Genomic DNA, 6,431 nt, shown 5'->3' on the forward strand with positions numbered 1-6,431 from the left:
TTACTGAGGAAAAGAAATGCAGAGTTAGCATTAAAGACCCCAGGCCCTAGACTCAAGCATGTCATGCAACTGTTAGTATTTTTCAAAGTATATTTTCTTCCAACCGAACCAATTGGCATTTCCCAGGGATTGTTTCTTCTGTGATACCCTGCTGTTTATTCTCCAGTAGACTATAGATCAAATTAATTCAAACGTAAGCAGAATTTTGGAAGTTGACATTGAGTTGTTGGAGTAGAGGTGTGACAAAGTAAATATTCTTAATAGCTGAAAAATGAAACTAAATAGGAAAGTAATTATGCAATTAATAAAATTGTTTATACGAAGTTCTTCACAGTTGGAGCATATTTTGTTCAACTTATTCTAAATCAAACAGTTGCCACCACTAGGGAGCTCTTGAAAGTGTGGGCTGAAGGTGGGATGGGGCACAAAAAAAAATCTAACAAGTGAACCTGCTTGTCCCATTCCTCTCTGAAATTTTCTGGGTACTGGCAAAGGAGCAGAATGATCTGCCTTGCCTTGGCCTATTGGAGGTCTAAAATGATCAATTATTGCCAAGTATAAAACTATTGTTTAGGGGGTATGGAAACCTGGCATCTTTGCATTGGCATTAACCCCCTCAGGAAAGGGGGTTAGGGTGGACATACTTTGTGAGCCACTGGGCACTTAGATGTACCCTGCCAAAGGTCAGTGCCTCTCCTAGTCATTACCCCCAAAACCCTCCTGGCAAGCACTTGAACCTGACTGTGCCCCACCGCTCACCAAGATTCCCAAATTTGCTTGCCAGTCTGGGCTCCTTACCCATCAGAAACTGCAATGTCTACTCCTGTCTGATACTGTTAGGACAATTAAGATGTGACCACCCTTTCAGCCAGCACCTTATAAGGAAGCACATCTTTGAGAAATGAACATCAGTCTGACCTAATCCCTCCTCAGTGTTAAATTGCTATGGGCAGCCATCTGGTTTGTGGATAGGATCTAATACCTAGACTCTTGTAAAGGACAGCTGATCCTGGCACCCAGTAAAATTCAGTCTGTGTTTCTGTCATCCGCTCGTCACCCTGACTAGTCTGAAATTGGCACTTGAATTTATATTGATTTGCCAGAGATGTATTTTGGTGCAGTTCCTCTTAAACACATTTGAGTTGTGCCTGTTTTTCCTGTGGATCTTTCTGTTATATCATTGTTGTTGACTCTATCATGTATCTTAATGCTTAATTATTCTGCAGCAAAATAAATGGGATTCAGTTGTGGCTGCCGAATACAGGGTTAGCCTAGTGTCCTAAGCACTAGTCTTTCGCTGCTTCAACAATAGCCATACTTCCATCATAAGGTGACGATGTTTGTCTAATGTTCCACACCATTCACTTCACAAATACTAAAGCAGTCCATGTTCAAATGCAGCAAGACCTGCTTGCTTCATATCCAGGTTTGGGCTTACAAGTGGCAAGTAATATTTGTGCTACATTAGTACTAGGAAATAACTGTCTCCAGCAAGAGACAATCTAACTATTGCCCTTGATAGTCAGAGGTATTGCCATCACTGAATTCCCCACTATCAACATTGTGGGGGTTACTACTAATCAGAAACTGAGTTAGACTAGTTTTGTAAATACAGTGTACAAAACAATAGGTTAGAATATTGAAATCCTGTAGCAAGTAACACACCTCTTGATATTCCAAGGTCTGGCTGTCATAGAAAAGGCACAAACTAGGAGTGAGATGGTAGCAATGGCATAGGTAGGAGAAGTGATGAGATCTTGCAAGCAGAATTTCAGGAGCTAGGAACAAAAACAAAGAGGCCCTCAACAACTTCTCTTTCAACTCCTCTCATTTTCTTCAGGTAAGAGGGGTTGCCATGGGTACCCGCATGGGCCCTAGTTATGCCTGTTTCTTCGTGGGGTACGTGGAACATCCCTTGTTCCAGTCCTATTCTGGCCCCCACCCACAAGTCTTTCTTCGATACATGGATGATATCATCGGTGCTGCTTCCCTCTCTCGTCGAGAATTGGAAAACTTCATCAAGCCCTTACTTTCACCTGGTCTATCTCTGACTCCTCCCTTCCCTTCCTCGACATTTCTTTTTCCATTTCTGGGGATAGACTGGCCACTGACATCCATTACAAACCCACTGACTCCCACAGCGACCTGGACTATACATCCTCACACCCCACTTCCTGTAAATACTCCATCCCATTCTCTCAGTTCCTCCGTCTCCATCGCATATGTTCAGATGAGGCCAACTTCGACAAGGGAGCCTCCGAAATGTCCACGTTCTTCATCAACCGAGGATTCCCCAGCTCCGTTGTCGACAGGGCCCTCAATCGGGTCCGACCCATCTCCCGCACTTCTGCCCTCACCCCTTCTCTTCCCTCCTGCAACAGTGATAGAGTTCCCCTTATCTTCACCTACCAGCATCCACATCCAGAAGATCATCAGATGCCATTTCTGCCACCTCCAGCAAGATGCCACTACACACCCCCTGTTAGTCACTAACAATCCCCATTAACAACTATTCACCCTCCCAGCCTGATCGTTAGCAACTCCTTTGTCTGTCCAACTGTCTTTCTCTCTCATTGGTATCTAACCTATCGTTTACTCCCTACCCGACCCACCTCCCTATTTTCTGCATATAAACTGACGTTTTCCCAGCCACCGTCAGTTCTGAGGAAGGGTCACCGGACCTGAAACGTTAACTCTGTTTTCCGCTCCACAGATGCTGCCAGATCTGCTGAGCTTTTCCAGCAACTTTGTTTTTGTTCCTGATTTACTGCATCCGCAGTTCTTTTGGTTTTTATTCAGGAGCTAGGAAGTAGGTTAAAGAACAAGACCCAAAAACTAATCTCTGGATTATTCATGGTGCCGCATGTTAGTGCGTATAGAAATATGGGGTTCAAGAGGATCAAGGGTTACGGGGAGAATGAGGATGAGAAACTTATCAGCCATGATTGAATGGCAGAGCGGACTCGATGGGTTGAATGGCCTAATTTCTGCTCCTATTTCTTATAAGGTTAGCCCAGTATGTAGCTGGAAGATGGCAAGGAAGGGAAGGCTTTAGATTTCTGGGACATTGAAATCATTTTTGGGGGTGCTGAAATCTGTACAAGGTGGAAGGGTTACGCCTGAACCAGAATATGGGATCAGCATCCTTGCGGAGAGGTTTGCTCGGACTGTTGGTGAGGGTTTAAATTAACTTGACAGGGGGTGGATTCCTGAGAGAAGGGTCAGTAGGATGAGGTGAACAGCCAAAATTAGGAGAGACAGTAAGGAATTCAAGAAGGCAGAGAAATTATAAGCCATGTGACATTGGTCGCCTCAATTTCTCTGGCCCCCTCATCCAATCCAACCTATCTCCCTCCAAACTGACTGCACTCCGTACATTTAGATCCAACTCTGAATTTGTTATTAAGCCTGCTGAAAAGGGTGGTGCTGTTTTAGTCTGGCGTACTGACCTCACAATGTGGTCTCCTCTACATTGGGGAAATGAAGCATCAACTAGGTAACATCTATGTTCTGCCTGCAGAAAAGACCCTGAGCTTCCAGTTACCTGCCAGTTTAACACACCACTCAGTTCCCTGGCCAACATCTCTGTCTCAGGCTTGCTGCAGTGTTCCAGTGAAGGTCAGTGCAAGCTGAAAGAACAACGCCTCATTTTCTACTTAAGGCCCCTGCAGCCCTCCATACTCAATATCGAGCTCAATAATTTTAGGGCCTAAACTCTCCCATGTCCTAGCCCCCTACCCCACACATGAAGCCTTATTATCATGTAGCCTGCCATTGCACACTACCTGTGGTTAGCCACTAGCAGTGTCTATTAACAGCTGTTCACCCTCCCAGCCGGATCGTTATCAACTCCTTTGTCTGTCCAACTGCTCTTGTGTCTCTTTGGGCTCAATCCCCACCTATCGTTTACTTCTGATTCCCGCACGGCCCCACCCCCCCACATCTTCTGCATATAAACCGACATTTTGCTAGCTACCATCAGTTCTGAGGAAGAGTCACTGGATCTGAAACATTAACTCTGATTTTTCTTCACAGATGCTGCCAGACCTGCTGAATTTTTCCAGCAACTTCTGTTTTTGTTCCAAATTATAAACCAGTTAAGGCACAAGAGAGTTAGGCAAAGTTGGATGGTATTTATTTTAATACAAGGAGTCCAACAACCAAGGCAGATAAGTTGACAGCACAAATTAAAACATGGGGTAAGATGTCATTGCCATCACTGAGACAAAGTTGAAGGACGGGCAGGATTGGCATCTCAGTATTCCAGGATTTAGGGTCTTTAGTTGAGCAAGGAATGAGGTAAAAGAAGACGGGTTTTTGCAGTATTGATTAAGGAATCAATTCAGTCGTAAGGATGGATGACATCTTCAATGCTTCATCGAATAAAGCAACATACGGAGAACTTAAAAACCAAAGAAAAACTATCACATTGCTGGCAGGGTACTGTAGGCTCCCTAACAGTCCAAGAGAAAGAGAAATGTAGACCGGTAGGCAAATTTCAGAGAAGTGTAAGTAACAGGGTGGTGATAGTAATGTATTTCAACTTCCCAATGTTTGCTGCAGTAATCATAGTGTGAAAGGTTTAGAGGGAGTGGAACTCTTAAAATGCATCCAGGAGAGCTTTCTAAGCCAGTATGTACACATCTCAATCATGTCCCTCCTGCTGCCTTAGGTTCCTGTACTCCAAGGAAACCAACTCCATTCTACAGGAAGTCTCTTCATGACTGAAACTCTCCAATCCAGGCAACTTCCTCTCCACCGTCTCCAGTGCAATCACATCCCTCCTATAACGTGGATTCCAGAACTGCACAGAATGCTCGCTGTAGAAAATTATGAAGGGCATAGACAGAATGGACAGCACAAAATCTTTTCCCCTTGGTGCTGGGATCAGGAAGCATACATTTAAGGTAAGGGGCTGGAGGCTTAGAGGGGATGTAAGGAAAGGATTTTTCACCCAGAGGGTGGTGAAATCTGGAACTCATTGCCTGTAAGGATGATAGAGGCAGGAATCCTAATGACATTGAAGACGCATTTGCAGTTCCAAGGTATACAAGGCTATGGGCCAGGTGCTGGAAAGTGGGAGTTGAATAATTTACATTGTTGTTTTTGCTGGTGTAGACTTGATGGGCTGATGGTCCTTATCTGCACTGTAGACCTCTGTGACGTTTTGACTATTTGTGGGCCTTTGTACATACCTGCATTGATTTTTATTTATTTCAAAAATATACTTTATTCATAAAAGAATTATATATACATAGTCATACAAGCAGATTAGTTCTGTACAGTAGCATATCAAGAAAGCAAACAAATATTGGAGTTTGATTCTATCCAAACAAACCAGAGGCATTTCTTACTTGAACAAGACTATATTTACATGCTTTTGAGGCACTGGGAAGGCCCAATAACTGAAGAGACACCAATCTAACTTAGGCAGAAGGACCTCAGACAGCAGTCTGTCCCCACAGCGCCTTGGCGGCAGCTACCTCACGCTTTAGTGCATCCCTGAGCACATAGTCCTGGACCTTGGAATGTGCCAGTCTGCTACTCGGTCGAGGTCAACCCCTTGTTCTGGAAGACCAACAAGTTTTGGACAGACCAAAGAGGTCTTTCACTTGGTTGACGGTCCCCCAGCCTTAGTTGATGTTTGTCTCCATTTGCATCCCAGGGTACGGATGTAGAGTGTCATGGAGCTGCTTGGGGCTATATTGCCTCTGTACTGCACTAATTGGATTCTATGGACAGAGAAAGGATTGGCAGCAAGGGGATGAATTCAAAGCAGTACTTTTTTTAAAATAATGTGCTTTGGAGAAAAATTGGTTCTTCCAAGTTGAAGTTATAAATCCAGATAGATGTAGTTTGAATGAATAATAATTAAGTCAACATTAATAAGTAAATATTAATGCAGTAAATGGGGATCAATCTGACAACAACGTAAAAATGTGACATTAGTGTGCAGGGTCACAGAGAAGGCAGACCTGATAGGGTGGATCCGTCATAATTGAAGTGTCTATTGACCAATGGGTGGTGGTGCTAAACTCGGAAGGCGGGGTGTTGTGTGGCGGAGGACCAATGCTAAGGGAGGGGAGGCGGGACATGGTTTGATTGGCGGGTGTGGGGCCGGCAAGATGGCGGCGCGTGTGGTGGGAGGGCGAGGGAGTGAGCGGCAGTGTCTCCCTCCACCTCCTTCCCCGGACAATGGACAGAGGCAGGGGAAACCACCACCACCACCACCTCCTCAAGCGGTTACAGCTGCTGCTGGCCAGGCCTCGAGCTGCCAGATGATAAGGCCGTCGGTCAGTGAGCTAAGCCGGGAGGTGCGGACCAATATCCTGTGCACGGTGAAGGGCTGCGGCAAAATCCTGCCCAACCCGCCGGCCCTCAGCATGCACCTGGTCAAATCCCACAGGGTGCAGGTAGGTACTGACTCCCTG

Source organism: Rhincodon typus, chromosome 15 (assembly GCF_021869965.1).
Source record: "Rhincodon typus isolate 14 chromosome 15, sRhiTyp1.1, whole genome shotgun sequence".
Classification (NCBI taxonomy): domain Eukaryota; kingdom Metazoa; phylum Chordata; class Chondrichthyes; order Orectolobiformes; family Rhincodontidae; genus Rhincodon; species Rhincodon typus.